The sequence below is a fragment of the Pan paniscus genome, chromosome 11, assembly GCF_029289425.2.
Source record: "Pan paniscus chromosome 11, NHGRI_mPanPan1-v2.0_pri, whole genome shotgun sequence".
In the NCBI taxonomy this organism is placed as follows: domain Eukaryota; kingdom Metazoa; phylum Chordata; class Mammalia; order Primates; family Hominidae; genus Pan; species Pan paniscus.
In genome coordinates, this window is record NC_073260.2 from 112,960,248 (window position 1) to 112,980,199 (window position 19,952).

General features: G+C 33.1%; 1 protein-coding gene across 2 annotated transcripts in view; it reads right to left on the bottom strand.

Annotated features, from left to right (window-relative positions):
- Positions 1-19,952, bottom strand: part of TYRP1 (tyrosinase related protein 1) — a 1,170,479-nt gene that overhangs the window by 1,135,073 nt on the left and 15,454 nt on the right. For both annotated transcript variants that reach the window (XM_055092134.1, XM_055092135.2), the window contains exon 2: positions 15,242-15,343. The gene's annotated coding sequence lies outside the window, so the exon portion shown is untranslated. The remainder of the gene's footprint in view (positions 1-15,241; positions 15,344-19,952) is intronic.

Below are 19,952 nucleotides of genomic sequence, written 5' to 3' on the forward strand. Positions count from 1 at the left end.
TCATATCTTGCTACCACTTGTCCCTGAGCTTGTAAATTAAAGGCTTCATTCATATTTTGATGACATTGTGACAACAAATTAATTTTTTTAAATGTGGGGGGAATTTCTATATATTATGATGCTAACCATTTACTCATTACTCTGACAAACATCATGTCCAGAAAATCTGTGAGCTTGTTTGTTGATTTCTCTATTGAGTGGTATATTACAAAAATAAAATGGCAATTTGTAATATTAATAAAAGTTAACAAAAAGTGTTATATTAATTTGGTTTAATTTATGAAAAAATTATAAATTTTATTAACTTTTTTATCCTTTGGAAAAACTACTATCAATGTTTCTATAAAATAGTAACAAACTTTTCTCAATGCTAATTTCTAAAGATGTATTTTAAACATTCAGCCATATTTTTCTCCTTTAAGTCATATGTAGTTGAAGAAACAAATCACCCACAATAGATATTAACATTTGATCTTTGAGAAAATATTAAATTACGAGCATCTATTCTATGCAGGGCATGCTAAGAAATGTGTAAATGCAAAAGAAAAAAGAAACCAAATAACATCTTAGTAAATGAGATACCTTATAAATAAAAATGTTAGAAGTATAAGGAAAAGAGATATGAATTCATCTTTTCAGAATAAAAATGAAGGATAGCATCTTACAAACCATTTTCCCCTAAGAATTGTACTAAAAATATTACCAAAAAGGTCGGGAAACTTCTATGTCTTTATAATTCTTAAGTAATTAAAAAGAAAAAATAATGAATTAAATTTTGAAGAACTTTTACATATATATATATACACACACACATATATATGACAATTAGTGTTATCAAAGATGTGAAGAAATTGGTATCCACTTTTAAGGAGAATGAAGAATGGTGCAGCTACTATTAAAAACAGTATGGAAGTTCCTCCAATAATTTAAAATAGAACTACCATATGATCCAACAATCCCACTCTTCTGGGTATACTCCAAAGGATTTGAAATCAAAATATCAAAGAGATATTTGAACCCCCATGTTTATTACAGCATTATCCACAATAGCCAAGATATGAAAACAATCTAAATGTCTGATAGATATATAAAGAAAATGTAGTATACACATACAATGCAATATTATTTAGTCTTTAAAAAGAAGGAAGAAATATTCCCATAGGTGACAACATGAATGAACTTGTAGAACATTATATTAAGTGAAATAAGCCAGTAACAGAAGGAAAAATAGTACATAATATCACTAAAATGAGATATTTAAAGTAGCCAACCTCTTGGAAACAGAAAGTATAACAATGTTTGCTAGGGACTGTTGAGGAGAGAAAATGGGGAGTTGCTGTTCAACAGGGTAAATTTAGTTATGAAGATTAACAAATTCTATAAATGCTGCTGTACAACATCATCCCTATAATTAACAATACTATATTGTGCACTTAAAATTTTGTTAAAAGGATAGAACTCATGTTAAGTATTGTTACCATTAATTTAATGTTAATCTATACAAGCATATGCTGCATCTAGAATTAGGCAATTTTTCATAAAAATATTTATTTTCTCAAACAAGATTTTTTGCAAATGAATTGATTGTAAATATGATTGATTAAATTTTTTAAGAATGCTTAAAATAAACTTTTAAACATAGTTAATAATATATTGGGGTAATATAAAAGTCCACACATTCTGATAGCTAATTTAATGAATCAATTTAGAAAAGCGCCTTATTGCAAATCATAAAGTATTGCAAGTGGATGTACTCAAAATTAGTCAGGTTTTATTTTCCAATTAGTTGGCTACTTGCTATGAAAATTCTCAAATACATTCAGTTAAACTGATAGAAATTATTTCAAAAAATGTGTGGGTCAGACACATTGTCAGGCACCAGGAATCCTGGGATGAAAAGAAAAGCAGTCCGTTTCAGGAACTTACTATGTATTAAAGTGCAGAAATAGAAAAAAGGAATAAATTATAGAACAATGTCGGAAGCTTAATGATCAAAGAATGTATTCGGTAGAGAGATCACAGGATGAAGGAGCTCTGAAATTTATTTGCAGAGGTCAAGGATGGCTTCTCTGGAGAAATCTTTTTGATTTGTTTTTGAGGAATAATTGCTTCATCTCATGAACATGGAAGAAATATTTATTCCAATTAGAATGAACATTGAAGAATAAACGCTAGAACAGAAATTCGACTTTAATTTATTGTACCACCATATCAATAAGTGAAGCACAAGTTATTGGAAAAGACACACACACACACACACACACACTGTTCTGCTACTCCATATCCTATGAATTAAATAGGGAAGCATTAATCCATAAGATTCACCTTGCTGTTAAGAAAATCAAATAGCTTAATAAATTTTATCCATCTGTTCTTATCATTGCATTTTTAACTCCAGCGCTCTATAATATGACAACCATTTAAATAGTTTAAAAATTAGGATAGAAAAAACTTATCATTAATAACTGGTGTATGTTTTTAGGGTAAAAGTAAATAATTTTGCTGGGATACCTCGCACCAGCTGAAATTGAATGAGGTCAGTGAGCATGTTCAATATCACATTCTACCTTTCCTCTTCTGTCATTCCAACCCACCTTATTTTCTGAGTTTATTTGTGCTTAGTTAATCATATTTTTAAGAAACTTACCAAATCTTGCTTATTTTTGAAAACGTTTAACAATTATTGCTAACCTGTCAAAATAAGGGGAGCAGAGATTCCTTTGTATGACACTTTTAACTTTATAGCCTCAATTACTCATTTCAGGTTCAGTTGTTACTATTTCTCTACATATGCTTAACAAGAGGATCAAGCCAGATGACTCGTTGTTATTCAATTTATGTATTGGGGACACATTTTATATTAAATTGTTTGTGTTGTTTCCCAAAATAATTTTTCAGGTCTTTACTCTTTGTTTCCTGCCCCAATACTTTCACATAAGTAACAGTAAAGGCTTTCTACATACATTGTCTTCAATAAAAGTTTGTTATTATAGACACATGTGAACAAAAAAAAAGTCTAGTTCCACTTTGAATTTTTGTTAAACTTTCAGTTTTAAGGACCTAAAGACCATTAGTCTGGGGGAAAAAATAAAGATTTGGGGATCAGAAGAGCCTGGGAATCTACAGCCAAAGTTTACACGATTAGCGGTAAATTTTCAGTGAAAGAGAGGAAAATCCAGATTCCTCTCTCCCTAGAAGGACAAATAAGAAATCCTGGGGCTAAGAAGTGGGGGGAATGAAGAATACATGACCCATGATGCAGGAGGAGGGGTTAACTAGGATTAGAGAATTGTGTCTGGAGGGACTAGTTGACCACCGTATGGCTCCAAGAAGAATAAGCACTGTGTTTTCTTGTCATTAAGCAACTGAAATGCAAATCAAGTTTTCACTAGTTGACATTAAAAGTAGGAAGATATCTTCCTGTGCATACTGTAATATTATCTGCCTTTTTTACTCTCAAATAGGGATAATACCTCAGCTACAGTAGTCCAAATATTGGCAGTCAATAGCCCACCAAGAGTTGCATAAATAAATTTATTTTGTGTGACGTAAAATGTCTGGACATCTCCCCTTTTAACAATACAGGTGAGGCCCTGACCGCACAGGAGGACTGTCAGTGTGAAAGGAAAGGGAGAGCTCTTCCCACTCCTTTCCTTAGCCTTCTATCTGCTTGTGAATCTAACTAGACCCAGTATTGCCCCAACACTCCTCCTATTTCCCCAAAGGTATTAAAGACCATCTCCACTTTTTGTGAATTCCATTTTGTGCTGATACCCATGCTACCCTTTTGCTTGGATTACCATACCTTTACCTCTTGCTGCTACATTCTATTCATAAGGAAACCAATTAATATAGGTACAGGCTATCTGAAATGTCTAATTGTTAGCAGGCTTTATTCTAGAAGATGCAGTTTTAAGTGGTATAATCTTTCAATGTTCATCTCTATCTCCCTTTTGAAAAATAATTCCTTTAAAAATTCAACCATACATAACTCTTTCTTCATTGAAATTTCCCTGCCTTTTAGTTTATAATATGCCTATAAAATAGCAGTTAAGAATTTTATATGTGATAAGTCTACAACCGGCCAAGACACTGATACCTGAACTGATCATACCAAAAAAATGATTTGTTTTTTCCCCTAATAAGTGGTTTTGTTCTCTTTATAACACCAAATCAAAGATAATGACTTTTTAATAGTATCTTTCATGTGTCACCCCTCATATCTACCCACACTTTTCAAGGTGTTCTTCTAGAGTTCTTGATCTTGTCAACATTCTCAAACAAGGAAGCATTCTCCTTCTATCCTTCTGATAATTATCAGCACTGAGGTTTAAATTATTTTTCCATACCCAATTTTCTTGTATTTCCTAAACCACTTTTGCTGTTTCAGAATTCATCTGTATTTTTCTCATCAGTGTTCCTACAAACCAGGAGTGAGTTTTAACTCTACAGATGGCCAAATTTTGCCCATGGCCTATAGTTTATGGCCCAATATCTAATAGTGGTTTTTAGATTTAAAAGTGTTGTACAAAAAAAAAAAGACTATGCAACAGACACTGTATCTGGCTCAAAGACCCCAAATATTAACTTTAACAATTGTTGTTAATTAACCACTTTGGAGAAAACATGTGCTAACCATGGCTATAGGGTTGACACCATTAACCCAAACTACGTAGGCAACAAGTCTAGGATTTCTGATTAGTTCCCCATGATGATATGTACCACATGAGAATTATTTGAAGCCCTGGGCAGTCCCAACCTATAGTATATTAATCTCTATAATTCAAGAACCCTTAACATTCTCTTGGTTTCATTTCAGTCCAACGGAACCTTTTCTAAGGTCAAGATGCAAAGGTAAAGCCTGATATGAATATGTATATTGATATATGTATTATTTATGAATATAATATCAATATACTGACTGTAATTGAGATACAGTTCAGATAAAGTCAGCTGCTTTCTTGAAACTTTATACCTGTTATCTAAGAACATCATTGTTAAAAGTTAATATCTACTGAAGTTCTTTTTGTTATACATAACAACACATAAAAATATATAAATTTAAAATATTTATACTCCTTTTAAAATATGTGCTTGCATCATGAATTAGATCAAGGGTTAGCTCATTAACTATAAATGGGTAAATATACTTCATACATTGAAACTGTATAATGATTTGTACATATACTTATTCTAAAATGTCAGATCCATGTAAAGAGAACAATTTTGATTTCAACTTCTTCATATTCTGAAACCAGCCCCTCTTTTGAATCAAAAGATGAGGTATTTTTTACTCAGGAATGGCACAGAGATTTTTAATAAAATTGCACCGAAAAGAGTTTTAAAATACATTTTTAAAAGAAGTTGTTTCCTTAAAAGAGTGGGTGACTATTTCTATTCTCTGACAGTAGGGAGGTTCCAGTATTTAAAAGGTTACATTATACCTCTGCTAGGAGAATAAAATAAACAAACAGTCAATTCCCTGAGAACAAAAGCAACAGGAAGGCAGCTGCATTCATTTAAACGCGAAAATTTACAGAAAGCATTTATCTCAAGATGAACGATAAGGTGCTGTTGTAAGAGTGTACATTATCCAACCAGCCACTGGCCTATCCAAATGAAGCAAAACAAGGATGAAAAAGGAGTCAGAAAAATTTTCTTTACATTTGGCATGCAAGAAATAATGAGCTTGCTTCTCTGTTGTTACCCGAAGATGACTGGCAAGGTATCATCAACAATGCAAAAATTAAACATTTTTACTTATACTCTCCTCCCATATTCATCGGTGTAGCAACTGGAATTGCTGAACGATGACCCACCTGCCTCCTCCAAATACATACAGATATTTATCATTCAAGCAATGGTTTATTTCCCTAGTGAGGATGCACTAAGCACTATCTGAGCCAAGTTTTTAAGGAAGCGGATGTCCCCTCATTAACAGCTCCCTTTCATTTCCTCTGTTCACTGCAACCTGTACTTACCACTCTACAGGAAACTGGAATCCTCCACCACAGAATTGTAAGGGTCATTAATTTGATCATTACCACTATGACTACCTATGATATCGGTTATTCTTTTTCTTACTCTATTCTTTATCTAACACACCACGTTACCTACATAGTGTTATCTTGTTGCTTTCACTGAGGAGCTTGAAGCTACCAATTTTTATCACCATTGATAAAATCAGAAATAAGTGACCTCAACCAAACTAATTTCATTCAATCAATAGCCTCAATTCAACTTGTAAAACATACTGACTAGTGCATATACTAGTAGACTACTCTTTATTTCATCTGAACTTGTTGCTTTCTGATCAAAAGTTTATAGAGTTCGAGCTCAAACTAGTTTAACATAATACTTTACTTACATAGCATTAATAAACTGTATGTATATCAGTATAATATGCATATAAAAAGAGATTTATAAAAACTATGGAATGGTTTGGATATGGTAGATATTGTGAGAAAAAAAAACTCCACCAAACTAATAAATACATGTGAGAACAAATATTTCTTCAGCAACTCCTTAACATTATTTTAAAAAGGGAAAGCCATTTATGGACTTGATTAAGAAATAACTGTGCACATTACTAAGTAGAGAATTGGTTTCCATATTACCTCAAAAAACAAAACCTCAAAAAGCATTATACGCATCCCAAGATACATGCAAAGGTCAAAGAAAGTCAGCATGGATACCCGTACAATATTCTAGGAATATTTTTTTTAATAGGAATTTTAACTTTCAATATATTTGAAGAAAATAGAATTATACTTTTAAATCCAGATTGTTGAAAACTTAGAGAATGCAGTTTTGGCCAGTGATTTATCATCTTTAATCCAGCCTGTGAAATAAGTGGATCTGAGTGATAAATGTAGAACTCTTTGAGTTATAGTTTGGAAAAAAAAATAGGCACAGGAATTGTCAAAAGTTAGTAACCTCAAGTGTACAGCCTACAATGTAGCATTCACAAATAATAAAATTCTTAGTTCAATTCACTAAATCTTGAAGAAATTACAGCTTGAATTTTTGAAACCACCACCAAAATCTCCTACAGGAAAATCATGAATAAAATGTTTTCAGTGATAGAAAATTAATTTAAAGTTTCACAAAATAAAGAAGATGACATACACTGAATGATGATAATCTGTTAGAAAAATTATATATCATACAACATCACAATAGCCCTTTCATAAAGCAGATACAGCTACGTATGGAAAGGATAAAATAGGCAAGTAAAAATATTCATGGCCAAGCACGGTGGCTCATGCCTGTAATCCCAGCACTTTGGGAGGCTAAGGCGGACGGATTAGGAGGTCAAGAGATCGAGCCCATACTGGCCAACATTGTGAAACCCCGTCTCTACTAAAAATACAAAAATTAGCTGGGCATGTTGGCGTGTGTAATCCCAGCTAATCAGGAGGTTGAGACAGAAGAATCGCTTGAACCTGGGAGGCGGTGGTTGCAATGAGCTGAGATCCCGCCACTGCACTCCAGACTGGGGACTGAGTGAGACTCCGTCTCCAAAAAAAAAAAATTCATGCATTACTCAAACGTTCCCACGGTGTAGTTTTCTATAATATTACAGTTTGCTTAATAGGTAATGATAATCTGATCAAACAAGTGGAAATAGTATGCAACGAAAACATTATTTTTTAATCTAATCAAATTGTGCTTTTATAAGTAGCATCACAGATTTTTTCAAATTAGCACTAACCACATATGCCAAAATAATTTATATGAAAACATTAACATTCTAAGAGACAGAATGCTAATGAAATGATCAAAAATGCATTTTTCTGGAAGCCACTATTCTTGCTGCTTTTCTTTTCTGATAGTTTTGAGTCATCTTTTCTGGTACTTCTTCCTAAATTCTAAAAAAAATTTATCTAGTTTTTCCACCCACAGTAATTCCATATAACCATTCATAGCTTCAGTGGTGAATTCATCACAACTGGTTCCTTTTATAATCTCTTCAGACTTGTTTATCCAAAAACTTGCTTGAAACCATCATTTACATCAATGATTGAAATTTAAAATTATACATGTGCAAATTAAAATTTAGTTTCCTCTCCCCACAAATTGACTTTTTCTTTTATGCTTCTTGTCTAATTACCATTCACTTGAGTGTAAAACTTTGAAATCACAACAGACTACTCCATTGGGCTACGTTGTATCCTTCCAATAAATAAATGTTCATCATTCTTTCAAATGACAAGTCTTGCTTTTCATTTTACTTCTTTAATCTTTCATTACTTCACTTTAAAGAATAGTAGTAAATTCCTAGATTATTGTCTATTAAAAAATAAATGTGTGCACACATTTTTGTTCATAATTCTTACATGAGTACCTACTAAATGTTCTATAAATTGCATTTTTATATATTATTTGAAGCCTCTAACAATTCACCTATATAACAACTTTTCAGTAACATTTTCTATTCTCCAAATAATTCTTACTTTCTACTTCAAAAATATTTGCAAGCTCATATTGTGGTTATTGTTACTATCACTTTTACTTACTAGTATTTCTTTTTGCAAAAACTTATCTATTATTATTTAAAGTCCAGACAAGATTCATCTCTACAACACAGTAGTCACAGATCTTTTCATTGATAATGTGGCATCTCCTTCAGGGTTGGAACTTTTTATAAATTTGGGACACTTTAATTTTGGAAATAACATAAAATTATTTATCTCTAAAAGCAGTAAAGCAGAAACAATTGGGGTATCATCTGTTGAGATAAAAAAATGTGGCGTGACTGTACATGCGTAAAGTTGGAAACTCCAACATGGAAACAATTCGGTATTGTACAATTATGTCTCTATCTTGTTTTATCTATCAATAAATGGCTTTACCTCTGAAAAAGATGTTAAGCAGTATTGCTTAGGAAAATCCTTGCATTTTCTGAGGTAATTAAACTACATATTCAAGATAGACTCTTACAAGTCAAAAATATATGAAAGTGACATAACAATAAGAAATAAATATGCAAATGATAATGGAGAAATGGAAGAAATATTAAAATAAAAAAACATTAAAATTTAATATTAAAAATATTAAAATGCTTTTTTAATCTAAAAAATTTAGAAATGTGAAAACAAGGTGGTACAAATATAAATCATTTAATAAAATGGTAGAACTTCATCTCTATATGTTAATAGTTACAGTAAATATGAATGAATGAAATCCTTCCGTTAAAAGCTTGCGATTGTTAGACTGGTTAAAAAGTAAAATTACATCCCTCTTGAAAGTGACATACTTTAAATATATGTGTGCATAAAGGGTAAAAATACAAAGAATAAAAATTTACTGTAAAAAAGGAAGGATAAAATACCACCAGAGATATTTCATAATGATAAAAAATTAATTTATATACTAAATATATAAATGAATCCTAAGATATTAATCCTAACATGTTATTGTACACTGAATAACAAGACTTAAACATATAAACCAAGAGTTTACCAAGTTATAAACACAGATCCACACGTTAATACAATTCTCCCATTAATTGATAAAGCAATTAAACAACTGCTAGTGTATAGATGATATTAAAAAAAAATAAGTTTATTTAATTGATATTAATTAGTTGACACTCAGGAAGTGCAAATTACACATTCTCTTGAAGTGCACAGGGCCTGTTTACCAAAATAAAATCATATGCTTTTCCATAATGCAATTACGAATAAATTTCAAGTTAAAATCTTAAAATCCTACATGGCATAGTGTACTTGACATATAAATCAATAAGCAAATGTAAAATAAAATTCTTAACTATTTTAAAATAGCAAAACAGCCTTCTAAATAGCCCAAATGCAAGTTATCAAAATAGAATTTAGAAAAAAGTAACTAAATGATAATAAAGATATTATAATTAAATCCTGTGCTGGGATTTCCTCTTTAGAGAATGATGAAGTAATAGAGGCTAGATTTACCTTCATCTGCCTGATGAAACAACCAAATAAATATATATACATTCATTGCTGGATGGTCAATTTATTGCATATTATTTTTATATTGCATATAAAATATTTTCACATTGGATATAAAAATAATATACAATGAATTGACCATTTAGCTATGAAGGGTAGTTACTCTTGAGCAACAGGAAACAAATGAAGTGAGCTCCATAATTACTCTGGTTTATTTTCTTAAGGTCAATACATGGGAAGGGGAAATCTTGGCAAAGGTGAGTGGACACTCTGAGTTGAAATGTACGGAGACGAAGCATCTAGAGTTCACAGTGCAGCATATTACAGAAGAGAGGTAGCCCAGAAAGAATATGCATAACTCTGTAGAGGGTCTCTATGTATTTTTCAGCTGCATACTGATTAGTTCATGCATGTGAAGAGATTATTTCAGAGCTGACAAAGAACTATGCAAAAATATTTGAGGTAACAGTGCTCAATGTTCACACAAATCACTGTTGAAAAGATGTATCTCTCAATAAACATTAAAAACATTATTTGTGATCAGATCTTGTGTCATAGGTTGTATATATCTTTGCTTGGTGTCGAATCTATAATTTTATAGCCCAGGGCATGAGAGGCAGTAAACATTCCCTGTTACCTCTCACTGGTTATTCCTCTTAATAAATCAAATCTCTAAAGAAGGTTTCAGAAGACTCAAATAATAACCACAGTAGGAAAGAGAGTTAATTAGTCTTTCATAAATATATAACAATTTGATTTCCTGCTCCAGGCATGTAAATAAGGTCCACATTCCCAATTATAAATTTAACGAGACTAAAGACTATAATACTATACATGAGATTTCAGCTTCCAGATAAGACAGAGTGATGGTGATTAGGTTTACCTTCTGGACAAAATGAAGACAGTGTGGCGATTCCTCAAGGATCAGGAACTAGAAATACCATTTGACCCAGCCATCCCATTACTGGGTATACACCCAAAGGAATATAAATCATGCTGCTATAAAGACACATGCACATGTATGTTTATTGTGGCACTATTCACAATAGCAAAGACTGGGAACCAACCCAAATGTCCAACAATGATAGACTGGATTAAGAAAATGTGGCACATATACACCATGGAATACTACGCAGCCATAAAAAATGATGAGTTCATGTCCTTGATAGGGACATGGATGAAGCTGGAAACCATCATTCTCAGCAAACTATGACAAGGACAAAAAACCAAACACCACATGTTCTCACTCATAGGTGGGAATTGAACAATGAGAACACTTAGACACAGAAAGGGGAACATCACACACTGGGGCCTGTTGTGGGGTGGGGAGAGCGGGGAGGGATAGCATTAGGAGATATACCTAATGTAAATGACGAGTTATTGGGTGTAGCACACCAACATGGCACATGTATACATATGTAACAAACTTGCACGCTGTGCACAGGTACCCTAGAACTTAAAGTATAATAATAAAAAAAAAAGAAAAACAGACAAAATATTTAAAACACTGATTTTTTCCAGTTACAGATTTCCAGCAGTGAAAAACAGTGATTGCTAAGAAATCAGAAACAAACAAAATCAATGTGAGCCATATCTTAACTAAGGACACTGCCTGAAAAGAGTAGCCAGGCATCAATGCAGGCTGTGGAATCCAGGCAGATCCAAGAGAGCTCCTTGAGTTAAGAATATAGTGCTGAGATGTAAGAAGATCAAGGTGGATAGACTTTGCAGAAATGAGTAAGAGAGAGCTACACTGAGAGAGAACTCCGGAGATCTGCAATGAGACCCCTCAAACATTAAGCATAGCATTAACAGTACATACGTGAGGCCAGAAAAAAGAAAACTCCCAAATAATATAGACTACAATGAACGGCATCCATACAGGGATACTGACTGTTCCCATAGCCATACTGGAAAACTTCAAGATTCAAAGGACATTTGGTAGAATATTCAAGAAAGTCTTCTAGTAATGAAGAATAATTAGCCCCAGACAGAGCTTTGCTGTCTTCCTTGACTAACGTATCATAATAGTAAAATCTAAAATGATCAGCCTATTTAAAAGTAAGCTGTATCCAATAATTAAAATCAATAACATTTGTAATAATACAAAAACATTCATTCATCAAAAATGTAAAATTCCCGTCTGCAAACCAAAAAATCTGATCATTTAAGAAAAGGAATAGGAACATCCAACCCATGCTGAGATAAATCAATTAAATCAATTAAAACTGAACTAGATATTACATAAATATTAGAATTACATCAAAAGTTATTAGCAAAAGTTATTCTAACTTTCAAAAAATTAAGTAGAAACTTATAATACATTTTAAAACAATGATTTAACTTATCAAAATAAAAACTACCATATGTTAAGACAGAAAAGTTACTGGATGGGGTCAGAAACACATTAGGCATTTCAGAAGAAGAAAATTTGAAGTTATAATAATAGAACCTACTCAAAACGAAGCAGAAAGACGACAGAGAATGAACAGTGTATTAGTTAATGGTGAGACAAGATTAAGGGCCCTACTACACTTAAAGTAATCCATGTCCTAGAAAAGAGAGAAGAGTAGAAACTTGAAGATAACGATATCTATTTGAAAGAAAAAAATGACCAAGAATATTCAAAATTTGATGAAAACTACAACTCCATACAACAAAGAACCCCAACAAAAATTCCAACCAAAGAATCAAAACAAAGAAACAAAAATACTAGGGTTCATATCATAACTGCTCAAAACCAGTGATAAAGAGAACAATTTTTAAAGAATCAACAGAAGAAAAATTTATATGCAGAAGGAAGTAATGGATGATAGGTTATTACTTGTTAGAACAACACAAGAAAGGTGACAATGGAATAGCATCTGCAAAGTACTGAAAAGAAAAATATAACATCCAACCTAGAATGCTATCCCCAAAGTGCGTTTTTTTTAAGGAGTAAATAAAGAGTTTTGAGGCATACAAGGGACAAACCAATCACTTGCTAACACACACTACAATAAATGTTAAAGAAAGTTCTTCAGGCAGAAAAGCAAAATAACATACAGAAATGTGATCTACACAAAGGAATAAAGGACATTGGAAATAATTATCACACAACTAAATATATAAGATTTTGGCTAATTATTTAGAGCTGTTTAAAATATAAATATACGTGTAAATGAATTAACATTGTAGTGCGGGATTTATAATATGTAAAAGTGAAATGTATGGCAACAATAAAAGAAAAGATGGTGAAGATAAATGAAAATATAATACTATAAGGGTCTTACATTACGTGTGAACTGATAAGATACCACTTAAAGATACAGTGCAATAATTTACAGTAATATTCCTATAAATCCTACTATGCTAGTTATATAACTATAAATCCTAAAATAACTATTAAAGTGATGGAACAAAGAGCTATAAATCTAACAAATAATAAGGTGGGGTTATTAAAATGAAAAAATCTCATAAAGAAAAAGAAGGAGAAAAAAGTAAATTTAGGAATTAAACAGCAAGATTATAGACCTAAACCTAAACATGTCTATAATCATATTAAATATACATGTTTAAACACCAAGTTAAAAGGCAGAAATTGGCACACTGGATTAAAAAGAAGGACGCAAGACTAACCCATATTTTGCCAACAAAAACACACTTAAAATATAAAGATAAAAATAAGTTTTAATAAAAGACTAGAAAAAAATTTCCCTTGTAGCACTAATCAAAAGCAAGCTGAAGTGGGTATAAAAGAGAAAATTATCGATGAAAACATTGGATGTATGAAAATAATTTTTAATAGTGATGGATACCTAGCAATAATCAGCAAAAATGAGTGAATATAAAAAAACAACTAACGGCTGAAAGAGGAGAACTCATTGTAAATACTATAGATATTAAGAACACAATGAAAATATAATATTAATAACCAGTTTGCAATAAATTTTAAAATTTGAATACAATATGCAAATTTATTTTTAAAGTTAGCTAGCAAAACTGAGATGAGAAGACATTTAAAAATATAGTTTTATATTCACTAAGAAATTTCACCCATAATTTAAATTCTTCCCACAAATTCCAGTTCAAGATGTCTTCATGGCTGAGGTTTTCTCAGATATTTAAGAAAGAAATAACATTAATATTGCAAAATTAAAAAGCAGAATTTCTTTCTCACATTTTATAATGCCAGCATTACCTTGATGAGAAAAATTTTAAATATTTACAAGAGATAAGAACCAGAAACTAGTATCTTTCACAACAACAAAGGGAATACAATAATTCTTACCAAATATTAGTAAAATGCCAGGAGAAATACATAAAAGGGATACATCAATATAAATATGATTAATTCATGGAATGAAAGTGTGATTTAATATTTGAATATAATCAGTGTAATTCCCCCCCTTAACCAGCAAAACAATAAAATGTCATCTAATTTTTTCAATAGGTGAAGTAAATGCATTTTAAATAAACAAAAAAATAGTTTATAAAATGTCTCAGTCAGAAATAGAAGGTATATTCTTCAATGTACAATGAAAATTACTAACATGGTGAAACATGGTACGTGTTCTTTCAAGATCTGGAACAAAACAATAATGTCTACCATAACTATATGTATTCAACATTGTACTGAAGGAACTAGTCAATCAAGAAAAAAAAATGTACTAATATTGGAATAGAAGAAATACAACTGTCATTACTTCTAGTAGCATAATTTTAATCCCAGATAATTTTTAATACATACCTATAAATTACTAGACTTAATAAATGGATTTTATAAAATCACATGATGAAGTGTCAAACAAATCTGAGGTAGAAAGGCCAAGAACAAAGCTGGAGTCCTTACAGTAACAGATACCAAGTTTTTATTATAAGACTATATGAAATTGGGACCTACCACGAAACTACATTTTATTGTACAACTACAAATAAAATGAAAAGCTATTTCTGTGATAGAAAAATGGATCAACGAAATCTAATAATGATTTTAAAAGCATAATCATAAACAATCACCCAATGTATGTCGAAGTAGCAATGGCAATGCAATGAGAAATGATGGCTTTGTCAAGGATTCTCAATAATACCCTCATGCTCAGAGATTCAGTAGAAAATTTAGTGTGTAATTGTAATCATTGCTAAGGTTTATTAAACAATTGGAAAGTTGGGCTTGGTGGCTCACGCCTGTAATCCCAGCACTTTGGGAGGCTGAGGCGGGTGTATTGCTTGAGCTCAAGAGTTTGAGACAAGCCTGGGCTATATGGTGATACCCTGTCTCTACAAAAAAACAGCCAAACGTGGTGGCACACACCTGTGGTCCCACCTACCTGGGAGGCTGAGATGGGAGAATCACTTCAATCCGGCAGGTGAAGGTTGCAATGAGCCAAGATCATGCCACTGCACTCCAGCCTACGTGACAGAGCCAGACCCTGTCTCAATACAAAAACAAAAACAAAAATTTATACCAATAGAGGGTATGAATCAATGGGATTCCCATGTAACAAGAATGAAAGTTGAAATATGTCACATGATTTACAAAAACAATTTCTGTTAATTCATAAATTTAAATAGAAAAGCTAAAAAAAGTTCTTAAAATGAGGTTATATTTCTGATTTGGTAATAGGCAGAAATGTATTACACGAAACACACAAAAAAACTAACTATGATAAGAAATATTTATACATGTAACTTTCTTAACAATAAATACATAAAATTAAAGGCACAATTGCAAGTTTGAAAGTCAAACCACAGACGAGAGAAGACATTGCACAAGGGTCTTATAACCAACATATATAAACACTTCCTACAAAACAATAATATAAGGACAATTACTTCATAAAGCAAGTCCTTAGAGAACGACAAAGAGACTTAAGACTCCCACACAGTAATAATGGGAGATCTTAACACCCCACTGTCAACATTAGACAGATCAACGAGACAGAAAGTTAACAAGCATATGCAGGAACTGAACTCAGCTCTGCACCAAGTGGACCTAATAGACAACTACAGAACTCTCCACCCCAAACCAACAGAATATACATTCATCTCAGCACATCACACTTATTCCAAAATGGACCACATAGTTGGAAGTAAAGCACTCCTCGGGAAATGTAAAAGAACAGAAATTATAACGAACTGTCTCTCAGACCACAGTGCAATCAAACTAGAACTCAGAACTAAGAAACTCACTCAAAACAGCTCAACTACATGGAAATTTAACAACCTGCTCCTGAATGACTACTGGATACATAACGAAATGAAGGCAGAAAGAAAGATGTTCTTTGAAACCAATGAGAACAAAGACACAACATACCAGAATCTCTGGGACACACTGAAAGCAGTGTGTAGAGGGAAATTTATAGCACTAAATGCCCACAAGAGAAAGAAGGAAAGATCTAAAACTGACACCCTAACATCAGAATTGAAAGAACTAGAGAAGCAAGAGGAAACACATTCAAAAGCTAGCAGAAGGCAAGAAATAACTAAGATCAGAGCAGAACTGAAGGAGATAGAAGCACAAAAAACCTTTCAAAAAATCAATGAATCCAGGAGCTGGTTTTTCAAAACATCAACAAAATTGATAGACCGCTAGCAAGATTAATAAAGAAGAAAAGAGAGAAGAATCAAATAGATGCAATAAAAATGATAAAGGGAATATCACCACTGATCCCACAGAAATACAAACTACCATCAGAGAATATTATAAACACCTCTATGCAAATAAACTAGAAAATCTAGAAGAAATGGATAAATTCCTGGACATATACACCCTCCCAAGACTAAAGCAAGAAGTTGAATCCCTGAATAGACCCGTAACAGGTTCTGAAATTGAGGCAATAATTAAGAGGCTACCAACCAAAAAAAGTCCAGGACCAGACAAATTCTACCAGACATACAAAGAGGAGCTGGAACCATTCCTTCTGAAACTATTCCAATCAATAGAAAAAGAGGTAATCCTCCATAATTCATTTTATGAGGCCAACATTATCCAGATACCAAAGCCTGGCAGAGACACAACTAAAAAAGAGAATTTTAGACCAATATCCCAGATGAACACTGATGCAAAAATCCTTAATACTGGCAAACTGAATCCAGCAGCACATCAAAAAGCTTATCTACCACGATCAAGTTGGCTTCATCCCTGGGACACAAGGCTTGTTCAAAAAACACAAATCAATAAATGCAATCCATCATATAAAGAGAACCAAAGTCAAAAATCACATGGTTATCTCAATAGATGCCAAAAAGGCCTTTGACAAAATTCAACTGCCCTTCATGCTAAAAACTCTCAATAAATTAGGTACTGATGGGACGTATCTCAAAATAATAAGAGCTATTTATGACAAACCCATAGCCAATATCATACTGAATGGGAAAAAACTGGAAGCATCATTCCCTTTGAAAACTGGCACAAGACAGGGATGCCCTCTCTCACCACTCCTATTCAACATAGTGTTGGAAGTTCTGGCAGGGGCAATCAGGCAAGAGAAAGAAAAAAAGGGTATTCAACTGGAAAAAGAGGAAGTCAAATTCTCCCTGTTTTCAGATGTCATGATTGTTTATTTAGAAAACCCCATTATCTCAGCCCCAAATCTCCTTAAGCTGATAAGCAACTTCAGCAAACTCTCAGGATACAAAATTGATGTGCAAAAATCACAAGCATTCCTATACACCAATAACAGACAAACAGAGAGCCAAATCATGAGTGAATTCCCATTCACAATTGCTTCAAAGAGAATAAAATATCTAGGAATCCAAGTTAAAAGGCATGTGAAGGACTTCTTCAGGGAGAACTACTAACCACTGCTCAACGAAATAAAAGAGGATACAAACAAATGGAAGAACATTCCATGCTCATGGATAGGAACAATCAATATCGTGAAAATGGCCATACTGACCAAGGTCATTTATAGATTCAATGCCATCCCCATCAAGCTACCAATGACTTTCTTCACAGAATTGGAAAAAACTCCTTTAAAGTTCATATGTAACCAAAAAAGAGCCTGCATTACCAAGACAATCCTAAGCCAAAAGAACAAAGCTGGAGGCATTATGCTACCTGACTTCAAACTATACTACAAGACTACAGCAACCAAAACAGCATAGTACTGGTACCAACACAGAGATATAGACCAATGGAACAGAACAGAGTCCTCAGAAATGATACCACACATCTACAGCCATCTGATTTTGACAAACCTGACAAAAACAAGAAATGGGGAAAGGACTCCCTATTTAACAAATGGTGCTAGGAAAACTGGCTAGCCACATGCAGAAAGCTGAAACTGGATCCCTTCCTTATACCTTATACAAAAATTAACTCAAGATGGATTAAAGACTTAAATGTTAGACTTAATACCATAAAAACCCTAGAAGAAAACCTAGGCAACACCATTCAGGACATAGGCATGGGCAAGTACTTCACGTCTAAAACACCAAAAGCAATGGCAACAAATGCCAAAATTGATAAATGGGATCTAATTAAACTAAAGAGCTTCTGCACAGCAAAAGAAACTACCATCAGAGTGAACAGGTAACCTACAGAATGGGAGAAAATTTTTGAAATCTACTCATCTGACAAAGGGCTAATATCCAGAATCTACAAACAACTCAAACAAATTTACAAGAAAAAAACAAACAACCCATCAAAAAGTGGGCAAAGGATATGAACAGACACTTCTCAAAAGAAGACATTTATGCAGCCAACAGACACATGAAAAAATGCTCATCATCACTGGCCATCAGGAAAATGCAAATCAAAACCACAATGAGATATCATCTCACACCAGTTAGAATGGCGATCATTAAAAAGTCAGGAAACAACAGGTGCTGGAGAGGATGTGGAGAAATAGGAACACTTTTACACTATTGGTGGGACTATAAACTAGTTCAACCATTGTGGAAGTCGGTGTGGCGATTCCTCAGGGATCTAGAACTAGAAATACCATTTGACCCAGCAATCCCATTACTGGGTATATACACAAAGGAATATAAATCATGCTGCTATAAAGACATATGCACATGTATGTTTATTGCAGCACTACTCACAATAGCAAAGACTTGGAACCAACCCAAATGTCCATCAATGATAGACTGGATTAAGAAAATGTGGCACATATACACCATGGAATACTATGCAGCCATAAAAATGATGAGTTCTTGTCCTTCGTAGGGACATGGATGAAGCTGGAAACCATCATTCTCAGCAAACTATGGCAAGGACAAAAAACCAAACACCACATGTTCTCACTCATAGGTGGGAATTGAACAATGAGAACACTTGGACACAGGAAGGGGAACATCACACACTGGGGCCTGTCGTGGGGTGGGGGGAGGGGGGAGGGATAGCATTAGGAGATATACCTAATGTAAATGACGAGTTAATGGGTGCAGCACACCAACATGGCACATGTGTACATATGTAACAAACCTGCACGTTGTGGACATGTACCCTAGAACTTAAAGTATAATTTAAAAAATCAAAAAAATTTAAAAAGATAAGTTCATGTCCTTTGTAGGGACATGGATGAAGCTAGAAACCATCATTCTGAGCAAACTATCGCAAGGATAGAAAACCAAACACCACATGTTCTCACTCATAGGTGGGAATTGAACAATGAGAATGCTTGGACACAGGGTGGGGAACATCACACACCGGGGCCTGTCGTGGGGTGGGGGGAGGGGAGAGGGACAGCATTAGGAGATATAACTAATGTAAATGATGAGTTAACGGGTGCAGCACACCAACATGGCACATGTATACATATGTAACAAACCTGCATGTTGTGCAAATGTACCCTAGAACTTAAAGAATAATTATTTTAAAAAAAGGACAAAAAGCTTTTACAGACACTTCACAAAAGAGGATGATCAAATGACCAAATTTTAAAGTAAAGGTATTTTAAATAATTATTCACAGAGATATGCAAATTAAAATTACAATGAAATACCACAATAAACCTACCAAAATAGCTAAAATATTTTTTAATGGAATGATGTAACCAATACTCTCCATCACTGTTGATGAGAATGTAAATG